This window comes from Dipteris shenzhenensis, chromosome 1, assembly GCF_047967505.1.
Source record: "Dipteris shenzhenensis isolate YYH24624 ecotype China chromosome 1, Dip_SZ_1.0, whole genome shotgun sequence".
Lineage (NCBI taxonomy): Eukaryota > Viridiplantae > Streptophyta > Polypodiopsida > Gleicheniales > Dipteridaceae > Dipteris > Dipteris shenzhenensis.
The window spans coordinates 4930230-4941643 of NC_141596.1; the positions used below are offsets into that span (position 1 = coordinate 4930230).

At 40.8% G+C, this 11414-nt stretch overlaps 1 pseudogene; it reads right to left on the minus strand.

The window, feature by feature from the left end:
- Positions 1-263: 263 nt before the first annotated feature.
- On the minus strand, positions 264-10369 carry LOC147905281 (inosine-5'-monophosphate dehydrogenase 2 pseudogene; annotated as a pseudogene).
- Positions 10370-11414: the final 1045 nt, after the last annotated feature.

Below are 11414 nucleotides of genomic sequence, written 5' to 3' on the forward strand. Positions count from 1 at the left end.
GTAAGCATCAAAACTGCTCTATAATTACTCTATGTCTTCTTGCTACAAACCCAAATGACTTACACCTAACATTTTCAACAAGCATTCTCATCAATCTTGCCAATACAAAAACTCTTTTGTATTTCTATGAAAGCTCTCTATAGAAGTATTTACATGCACATAGGTATAAGTAAAAATTCTTATATATATATAGCTTATACAAGTAGAAGCACCTCAAAGGATGAAAAGGAAAGAAATATCGAATAAAGACCTAATAAAAGTAATCAACCCTCCGCCTTTACAGTACCAGCAAGAAAACTCCTGATCATAACAATAGAAGCACCCAAAACAAGAGCCTTGGCAATATGCCCTGAGTTCGCAATACCGCCATCAGCAACTATAGGTGGGTCAACGTTTACTTGGGTGTAGCCAATCATGAAACTATTTTAGGGGCCATTTTGGGCCGCGACGCGACACGTTGGTGGGTGAGATTTTGAATTTTGCATGGACCTACGCTCTTGCTGAAAGTTTTTTCGACATCATGATTGCCGCACTTGTATAATAATGAGACAAAATCTTATCATGGTCAATAGCACAGAGCTGGGCAAATGGCAATATATGCATTCACTCGTGAGCACAAAGATTGTTGCTAACATCACTCAGCCTTTGCCTTGCCATCTGTCATTGCGCACCTTCGCCATCTATCACTGTGCAACACAAACTTTTGTTGCGCTGACCACTGTGCTCATTTGAGCACAACCACATTGGCCTAACTACAGCACAAAACTTTTACCTTGCCACCTGTCATTGCGTGGCTTCGCCATCTATCGCTGTGCAACACAATCTTTTGTTGTGCTGACCACCATGTTGGTTCAAGCAATGATGTTGGCATGGAGAGACCACCACGTTGGCATGTCAATCTCTAAAGGGGACCCCTCAAGGTCCATATCTGCAAACCTCGTGCTGGATGTTGGAGATATTTCAATTCTAAACCAAGGAAAATAGTGTTATTTTGGAGATATTTTAGTCGTATTACTTCTCGTGCAACAATTTCTCAACCACCACACACGTTCTTGGAGCTATTTTAGTTCCAAGATAAGCAAAATGTAGACATTTGCAATTTATGATAGTTTCCTTGCAACCACCATGCTGGTTATTAGAGTTATTATAGTTCTAAACCACTGCACTGGTTATTGGAGTTATTATAGTTCTAAACCAAGGATAATAGACTCCTATTTTGAAGTTTCCATACAACCACCGCATTGGTTATTGGAATTATTATAGTTCTAATCCATCGCACTGGGTATTGGAATTATAATAGTTCTAAACCAAGGATATACTCCTAATTTGGAGCTATTTTAGTGCTATTTTAGTTACAAGCTAAGGAAAATGTAGTCCTATTACTCCTTGTATGCAAGGGACAATACAAACACCTCGTAATGAAATGACCTTTTTCATAGCAACTTCTTTCAAGGCACTAGAAGAGGGAACTCAACTTGGCAGTGAGCTCAATCGAGCACAACATTTAATAGCGAACAAGGAACTCAATATGGTGGTGAGCTCCAACACACTGATGCATGATCTTGGTGTGTTAGAGCTGATCACCAAGTTGAGTTGTCCTTTCCCAATGCCGAAGGTTGTGCTCAATTACAAGAGGCTCATCACCAAGTTGAGTTCTCTCCTAGTGCTTGATGGAACAAAGACGACCTGTTTCCCTTAGCTCCTCATCCTGCAACTCCCTTGGTCATGAGGTTTTTCTTTCAACTCTTTCAAGGAATTGCCTTCTTCATAGAAACTTGTTTCAAGGCACTAGTAGAGAGAACTCAACTTGGCAGTGAGCTCAATCGAGCACAACAATCGATAGTGGACAAGGGACTCAATCTGGTGGTGAGCTCCAGCACAATGACGCATGCTCTCACTGTGTTACATATTATCACCAAGTTGAGTTCTCCTTCACAGTTCCAAAGTTTGTGCCCAATTACGAGAGTCTCATCACCAAGTTGTGTTCTCTACCAGTGCTTGATGGAACAATGACGACCCGTTTCCCTTGGCTCCCCATCTTACAACTCCCTTGGGCATGGCTATAGCTGGTGGAGTGTTGCAGGATGGAGAGCCAAGGCAAAAAATGGAGCCCATGACTTGGGCATCATTATGAAGGGGCATCGAGGTTGTAGCAGAAGATTCATCATAGGGGTAGAAGGGAACTTGGAGAGAGCATGGAAGGGAAATGAGAGAAATTTTCCTAGGTGCGGTGAATTGTTTCTTTGCCCTTAAGGCCTTTATATAGCTAGACTTTCCACCCTCCCACTCTTTCCCCTTTGTTTCTTATGTCAGTTTGTGTGACTCCGGGTGCCTATCACTGCTAAGATCTTACAATCCACCTGTTGGATTTGGTTGGTAGCCTAGCCTATCGTAGGCAGTCATCTACATCATCGTCTAGCCATGGTCTGCGATTAGATTGTTGCCATGTTAGAATTTATTGGTCATCAAAGCCAAGATCATGATAATTCAATGGGATGAGGGGCCTAGGCGATCATTTACATCATCGTCTAGCCATGACGAGCGATTGCCATGGGAGAATTTCTTGGTCATCGGAGCCAAGATCATAATAATTCAATGGGATGATGGGGGAGGAACGGTGGCACATACACCCAGCTTTGTTTTTGGTAGCCTAGACCTAGCGTAGGTGGTCATATACATCATCGTCTAGCCATGACGTGTGATTAGATGGTTGCCATGGGAGAATTTCTCAATCATTGGAAAATTCTAATAGTCTGATATGTTCTTACAGTCTATCTCAAGCTTAATGCTAATCTAAGTGTGTGAATTAGATGGATTGTTAGTATAGTCTGATTCTGACTCAATGCTAATTGGGCCTGTGAACTAGATGGCCCCTCATGCAAAGTCATTGTTATTACAATCAACTGAAGAAAGGCAAGATCAAAACATGACATCAGATTAGCATTGAGTCAGTTCATTAGGCTAATAACAATAGTTCTCATTCTAAACTATTGTTATTACAGCATGATAAGCCGACTGAATGCTAATCTAAGCTTGTGAACTAGATGGTCCCCCATGCAAAGTCATTGTTATTACAGTCTGATGCTAGCTCAATGCTATTCTAAGCCTACTATGAATTAAATAGTCCCTCATGCACAATCATTTTTATTATAGTCTAATTCTGACTGAATGCTAATCTGAACCTATGAATTAGATGGTCCCTCATGCACAATCATTGTCACTAAAACAAGCTCGGTGGTTGTTTGCGATTAGTATACTGTTTCGGATTTACATTTTCCCTTCTTTGGGATTTATTGATTGGGATTTACTGAAACAAGCACGGTGATTGTTTGGGATTTACTAAAGGTTATATTTTGTGGGGGTTGTAGTATTTCTCCAAAAACCACCAATGGGATTACCATGCATGGGAATCCTATCTGTATGTTGTTGCAACTCTCTTGTGGGTGTGCGTATTGGATTATCCAATTCTTGAAGCTCATTGATGGAATCATTAACGGTGTCTTCCATAGAAATCTCAAGGGAGCTTGGAGGGACATGTGGTCTTGGGGGAGAGCACGATGTTATAGAAGAAAAGCTTGAGGTCGAAGCAAGTAGTGATTTCGAGAAGTTAGAAGTAGGGATGTTGGAGAAAAGTGGAGGGAGAGCTGGACAAATTGACTCAGCAACTTGATAATCCTCAAGGGATGGATTGTCAAGTGTTGGAAAAAAGTTAGGTGTAACTGGATGATAGGAGTTAGATTCTTGGATTAGGCGATAGCATTGAGAGGCGTGGGCAAAGAGGCATGGCAAGGAATATGGATTAGCATGGATTTTTGGAAAGGTATGGAGGATAGTACTAGAGTTAGGTAGGGATGTTAGTAGATCAGAAGAGAGAGTGGCAAGATAGGGGAGATTAGATTGAAGGTAGACCATATATTCCTTTGGTAGATCCCTATCGCTTCTGGTAGGCATTGACAACTTTAATTTTGGATTTTTCTGGGAGTTGTATCCCATGGAATTTGTGACAAAGCTCGGGGGGGTCACTATATATAAACCCTCTATACCACGTGTGTTCAAGGCCTATTTCTAAAATCCCTTATCTGTAAATTTTTCATCAATAAAATGTACCCCTTTTCTATACAAATCTGTAAATTTTTTCTAAAACTATTTTAAATAGTCCCTTATGTATATTTATTTCTGTAAATTTTAGAAATAAAAAATATCCTTCTGTTGAACTCACGTGATAGGGTTACATATGATGAGTGACCCCCCCGAGTGACAAAGTGAGGGATCAAGGAGGATCAAAGCACCACAAGAGAGATATAGGGTAGCAAACACTCAATCTATTGCAAATATGTACTCAACAATACATGATAGGCTTCTTATATAGAGAGAGCCTTTAGAATAGTCATCTGTGGGATCCTCTGATCTACATCTCTCCTTGTGGATATCCTTGATCCACATCTCTACATCATGTAGTCCACATCCTAGGGTGGCTACTTTAATTCTTTCCTATACCATACCTTAGCCTTTAATCTATGTGCTCATGGCACCATATCTCAATACCTCCCCTTGGTGCCATGATCCTTTGGCTACTGCAAGGTGGTCAGATGTGAGTTGTTGGAACTATCGGAGTCCTACTGTGTGTGGTCCTAGAGTCCGAGGAGTGTCCTACAGTTGTGTGAGTGTGAAGAGTCTTGAGGCCACTTGTGCCACCTCATGTGCTAGGTGTGATTGCTCCCCTAGATTATAGGATTTAGATTCTCTTGTGTGTGACCTCATCTATGAGGTGTCAGTGTGGGAAGATAAGGCTTGCCCAGCCTATAATGTACTTGCTACGATTTAACCATCTATCAACATCAGCTATTGTGCCTCAGCTCTTGTCTCCAATCATGTGATGAGTATCTCTCACCCTCTTCCCATTTTCAACAAATGGTATCAGAGCTCGGGTAGCTCCACATACTATTTCTGCCCGCCATTGTTACTACTAAACCAACAAAAATGCATTTTGTTGCCAGTGCCTACCTCATCTAGCCTTAACTATCATACAACTAGCCTATCATATTCATCAATGTAATGTGTGGGGAATCTATCGGTACACGGGTCTTCAAAGATGTAAAAGATCTCACTGGATTACATTGTTGAGCATGTCAAGATGGCTTGATTTGATAGATTAGAATATGTGAAAAATTACAACTTGGATAGTAGGAGAGAGCAAACTAGTTTAAAAATTTATCAGGTCTCAAGTGAAGGAACAACGGAGGAACAGAGATGGAAAGCCATAGAGGAAATGACATTTTTCCTCCTGCTTGTCCTGAGCTTGATGAAATCATTTTGCAAGGGGTCCCTCGACAACCCAAGATTGTCATAGATGAGATTGATTGCTTGGAGGAGGAATAGAGAGTTTCCAAGAGTTTCATTAACAAGATCGTCATATTGCAAGAGGAACTGTGGGAAGGCCTTCAATACTATAAAAACCCACAGTTTGCGAAGTATGTCGGGGCTCCCACTATACAAATTGCGAGCCCTTGTCTTGGAATCCTTGCGTAAATATAAAGTCCTTCAAAGATCTTAGACTTGATCTCTTGGAATCTTGGATATATATTACCCGAAACTTTTTTAGGGGCTGACCACCCCTCTAATACAGTTGACTTTTCAATAGAACTTGAGTTAAGTAGTAAATTGTCTCCTTTGAAAAAAAAGTCTTTGTATTTATCCATACTTAGATATGATGGTGGTCTCTTTTCAAAATGTAGAAGAGTAAAACTTGGTTGTATACTACCCGGGTATATAACTTTAGGGGCTGACTATACCCCGGGGGATTCACAAGGGGAAACTTATGATATCACGTGAGTGTACAATAGGGGGGTTTTTTGAAATGTGGCATAAGCTTATACATTAGGGGTGGGGGCCCTTTTTTAATTTTTCTCAATCTTAAATTTAAGTTAGGGGGGCCTTGACATCTTTGGAGAGGAAGAGGGAGGAGTATAGGGAAATACAAGTTTTTACACCCTAAACATAAAAAGTACACACATGCACATTTGACTGGTGACAATCGGCCATGCACCAATTGCACATGAACTAAGCCCGATCTATAGCTAGTTTTAGGACATGGTAGGGAAACAAATGAATAATACCCATTGGTGAATGTTTGAAGATGGTCTAATCTATATCATCTAAATTTTCTTATGGTGTAATCCAAATAATTAAGAAAGAACGTAGATTTAAGGAAGGGGGGGCATAGTGCACTTTTAGCGATATCCTTATAAGCTTCAATAGGGGTGTTTTATTATCCTACATAGACAGTATATAGGGGGTTTTCTTGAAGTTCATGCACGCAGGTGACGTCCCCCTTGTACTAAGAGTGAATCCCCCGGGGACTATACATTTGGATTTTCTATATAACTTCAATTTTACCATTTATGCGTCCTTGAATATGACTGCTTCACTCAGTTCGACTTTGTAATTTGAAAATGTTGCATTTAGTTGGATTCAAAGGTTTTATTTTCTTATGACTACTTCACTCAGTTGGACTTTATAATTTGAAAATGTTTCCCTGAGTTGGACTTTATAATTTGATGGACATTTTCTAATAATACAGTACGATTCTATAGCTTGCAATGCATTTAGGATTTGTGGGTGATGGCTGAATTCTAATAATAGATCAAGAGAACTAGCCTAAAGGGGACTATTTTAGTATAGCACTTTGACAACAATACAATTCGTTTTAGATAGCAAAGCAGTAGTGCAGGATAAGTGGTCAGGATAAGTGTGCACCAGTGCAATGGTTGGTTGCACACTAGGATATTAATTGCCACCAGTGCATTGGTTTGCTTCTATTATTACAAGATCAATGGCATGCAATTCATTCGTTTAGGATTTGTGGTCACCCATGGATTTGTGGTCACAGCTCGGTGGTTGAAATTTGACAATAGTTAAAGGGAACCAGCCTAAAGGGGACACCAAATGCCTTTTCTAATATTTCACCAGCTCGGTGGTTAAATCTCACAAAAGTTATAGAGAACTAGCATGTTTGTGGGAGCTATTTTCCTTGTGTGCAACCAAGGAAAATGCAATTGGATACATGACATCCCATAAGATAACTAAAAACAAGCATGGTGGTTGTTTTCCATATACTAAAAACAAGCGCGGTGGTTTTTTGGGACATATGATGCGGATCCAGGTGGCCTTTCTTGCGACACATGATGAGGATCTAGGTGGCCTACAGACTGCACATTCAAGGAGACATGGGCATCGATCCCCATGGAGCAATGCTCCAATACGACTAGATCTCAAGTCATTCACAACTTGCTTGCATAGGTCAAAGCCTATGTGTGTTTGGCAAATTGGCAACAATAAACATCCTTGTCTTTGAGTTTCCTAACGTACCAGGCTTCCAATTCTCAAAGCTCCTCTGTCCAATTGAAATGTTAGGATTCTGATCCATAAAATTGAGATACAATCCATTTCCTAACCCAACATGCAGGGCCCCTTTTTGCAATACGAGGAAAACACAACAAAATAATGTATGTGGAAATTAAATTTAACTAATTTAAGTACTAAGAAACACAATAATTTCAACCACCGAGGTGGTCAACAACTAATGTCTGTTCAACCGCACTGGTGTTTGAGCTGAACCAATAATGGTTGCATGGCATTCCAACCACCGGGTTGGTTTAGTAAAATAACAATATATTGTTGTTCTGTTGCAAAACATATTGTTGTTACTTTCTGTTCAACCACACTGGTTCAGGACAATCACATAACTAATGTTTGAGCTAACCCAACCATGATTACGTGATGTTCCAACCACCGAGTTGGTTTAGGACAATCACATTAAGTCCAAGCTAAGCCTGGTTCTGGTGTTTGATCTGAACCAACCACACGGTTGCATGATATTCCAACCACCAGGATGGTTTAGGACAATCACATTAAGTCCAGGCCAGCCTAATAAACTATCCCAAAGCTCAATCACAAACAACCACCAGGATGGTTTAGGCAACCACTGACATGTATTGTCTCAAGAAATGAAACAAGTAAATTATCCCAAATCTCAATCAAAAACAACCACCGAGATGGTTTAGGCAACCACTGACCTACGTTGTATCAAGCATGTGTATGATGTGCTCGTTAAACATCTTGCATGTCATCTACTTTCTACAGATGTCCTTGTTATTTGGAGAAACTCTGGAGATATCCACGAAGAGTGGAAGCAATGCCTAATCATCCCCATCCAATTAGTCTATGGGCTTTAACAGAACGCAAGAAAAGGAGAGACAATCTAAGTGTAGATCATTGCAATAGTGGTGACGTTTTGGCACGAAAATACGAGGTGTTGATAGGGTTGTCACTCTATGAGCTTTAGGGTGCAGGAGGCTAAAGCTTATGAAGACTTGAGACTAGTATTTACTTGACTAGCCTGATGTTGCTTCCTTGAATGCTACCACCAATCATGACATCACAACTCGTTTTCTTCGCTTTGATGGCAATGATTGAATGTGTGCATCTACAAGTGCTTCTTGTTGTTGCTCTGCAAGGAGTCTTCTGTTCCTTGTGCCCTGACCAAGATTTTTAGATTTTCTATCTTGTAGCCTCTATTTGCTTCTCTTGCAAGCCATGGCGAGTTGCATGTTGCCATGGCGATGATGAGTGCAAGACGACAATGCCAAACCAAAATAGAGAGAAGCTAGCTTGTGAGGCAAGCAAAGAACATAAGACAACTTACCCGAAAGAAGACGATGGCAAACCAAAGTCTACGCAAGGTCAAGTTGAGGTGTGTGCGGGTTACAAGGCAGGGGCATGTTGCAGGTACTTAATCTTCCAAGATTTGATGGGCGGGAGGTGTGAAAATTCAAAATTTGCGGGAGTAGTAAAATTTTAGCAGTCGGTTTTCCCCCCTCCGATGATGCACGTTAGCAAAATTGGATATCCCAAACAAGTGCAATGTGGCCTAAAATTCTTCAAAACACAAATAGGCCAAAGGGCACGCTATCGAGTTTGATGCAATGACCTTTGGCATGCTTATGAGCCATATAACAAGCAAGTGCATGGAAAAATAAACAATTCAAAATTATAAATAGTGTTGAATTTATTAAAATATCTTTTCACATGCACAAATTACACTTTTCCAACAGCTTCCATTTTAGGGTAAATCTAGATACCAATAGCAACACTTATCAATGTTTTAAGACACCATGTAGTAGTCCCACTAGTTTGGATTCCAAATTTTCAATCTGTTTTGGTTTTTAACAAATCAAAAAAAGTTATGGAGCATGCCCTCAAATGGTATAGCATAACATTGGAGACCCGTTAATCCATGCCTAATGCTCTCATTTAGGTGTGTCCTTGGGTTGAGGATAAGCTCAGGTAGTGTTCTTTTGAATGATTATTTGGTTACATGTATGTATAGAACAAAATTTTGATGTTTTTGAATAAATTGCTATATCTTATAGTCTTCCGAGGATGCATGCTTCACATACAAGATAGCACTTGTAATGCTTTAACGGTCGTGTTCCAAATTTTTATTCCATAATTTTTTGCTCTCATGTCCAAGTTTGGAATGTGTACTACAACTTGAAGACAAAGTTTGTCGAATTCCGTTGAGCAATGCATAAGTTATGGGCCTTGCAGGATACCTATATATAGAAAAGTCCCGGAACCTCCCAAAAATGGCTACACCCAAGCAAACAATGACTAGGGTACATCCATTTTGTTTGCTACAAATGTTGTTTTGTATACTGCCGTTTCTTAGCAATAGCATTCTTCAAATGCATGCAAGTCTATGAGGACCTGGCACACGAAACTATGAAGAGCCAAAATCTCCATCAAAATTACACACTAGAGAAAGACCCATATTAACGGGGGGAAACACAATAGACTTACTTGGCCTCTTTCCATGGCACAAACCTCTTGGATGGTGCATATAGAACCTAATCCCATGGCCACTTGTAGTGTGTCAGCCCTTGCCTCTATCTAATGACGAGCTTGATAGTAGCTAGTCACTTTTAGAGAATGCTAGCATTTTCTTTTGATATTATGGAGAATTGCTTTGTGAGCTGTCTAAAACAACCACATTAATGCCTGCTTTCGTGAGCAGTTGCAACCTCTCCTTATCACTTTCTCTAGTCTCGATAGCAGCACCCACAATAAGTTTTCCGTCTAGTCCTAGATAAGGTACGTATGAAGGAGGAAACTCTCTCTGCTTTGACAAATCTGTTCTGTGCAATAGCTAGACAACACGTCCTTTCTTAGAAACGACAAGCAAAAAGCTTTCTTACTGCGTACCAATGTCTATAAGGCCTCGCTAAAGCTACATCTTGCCGGTGCAGTGTTGAGTTCGGTGGTCATCATCTCTCATCCAATCAATATTTAAGAAGTCAATGTCACGCGATCAGGCTGCGCTTGTTGCCAACACGAAGAACCAGCGTGTTGGATTCTCTAGCCTTGTGATACTGTGAGAGACATCGACCTCTTGAAACAGAGCTGAGGTTTTTCTTATGTTCTTTTCACGGAAGATGGAAGCCCCAGATCGAGATTGCTATGAATTGTTACAAGTGCCAACGGCAGCCATAGCAACTGCCATGGAGGATTCAGTGATGACGATGTCCGTGGCGGAAGAGACACAATGGGTATGCAATTGGATGCGGTGGGTGAGGTGAGAGCTGAGGTCGACGGATTCAACACGAAAGTCGATGAAGCCAGAGAGGAAGATGGCATCATCATAACTGTAGGAGAAGCCTTGAGGAACGATTGGGAGGACAGGAAGCCATCAGAAAGGAAGGTCACACACACAACAAGAGAGATTTGAATGCTTTGGAGTCTTCGCAAGAAAGAGCAACAATCACTTTAGAATCCACATAAAGGTTGTAATTCAACAATCCCGTTGGAGAGAAGCACCACCAAGGCAAAAGGATATGGTTGAAACTTCCCTTCCTCTCTTCCTTGTGTCGAACTGCGTCTATGTTTTGCCTCCATTGTGCACAAGAATCAAGAAACGTGACCATTCTCAACAACCTTTTCCTAGCTACCTATATCTAATCGGATGACGGGGAGCCATTGGATCAAATGAAATCCCATGTGGCTCAAGGAGAGGCCATCTTTGCTTTTCATGGACTAGGCTGGTCATGTAAAAAGAGCAAATTTTGAATGAGTTGGTTTTTAAACTTTTTAGCTGTATTGTTAATTGTCAAGAGGAAACCACCTAGGTGGAAAGTGGTCCTTGAATAGAGGTGCCAACTTCCAAGGCTGAGAACTCTCGAGTCAACTGGACAGGTGGGAGTTCGAGTAAAGAAAGAAATGAGAGGAGCCACGTTGCGTTTGCACGCAAGTGATGAGGAAATATGTCACTCCTTGTCGTTTGCTAGTTGTAGTGATGCCAAAATTGCGTTGCGAGTTCAAGGATTCCTCTCATGAAGCGCCCATGTTCACTCTACTCT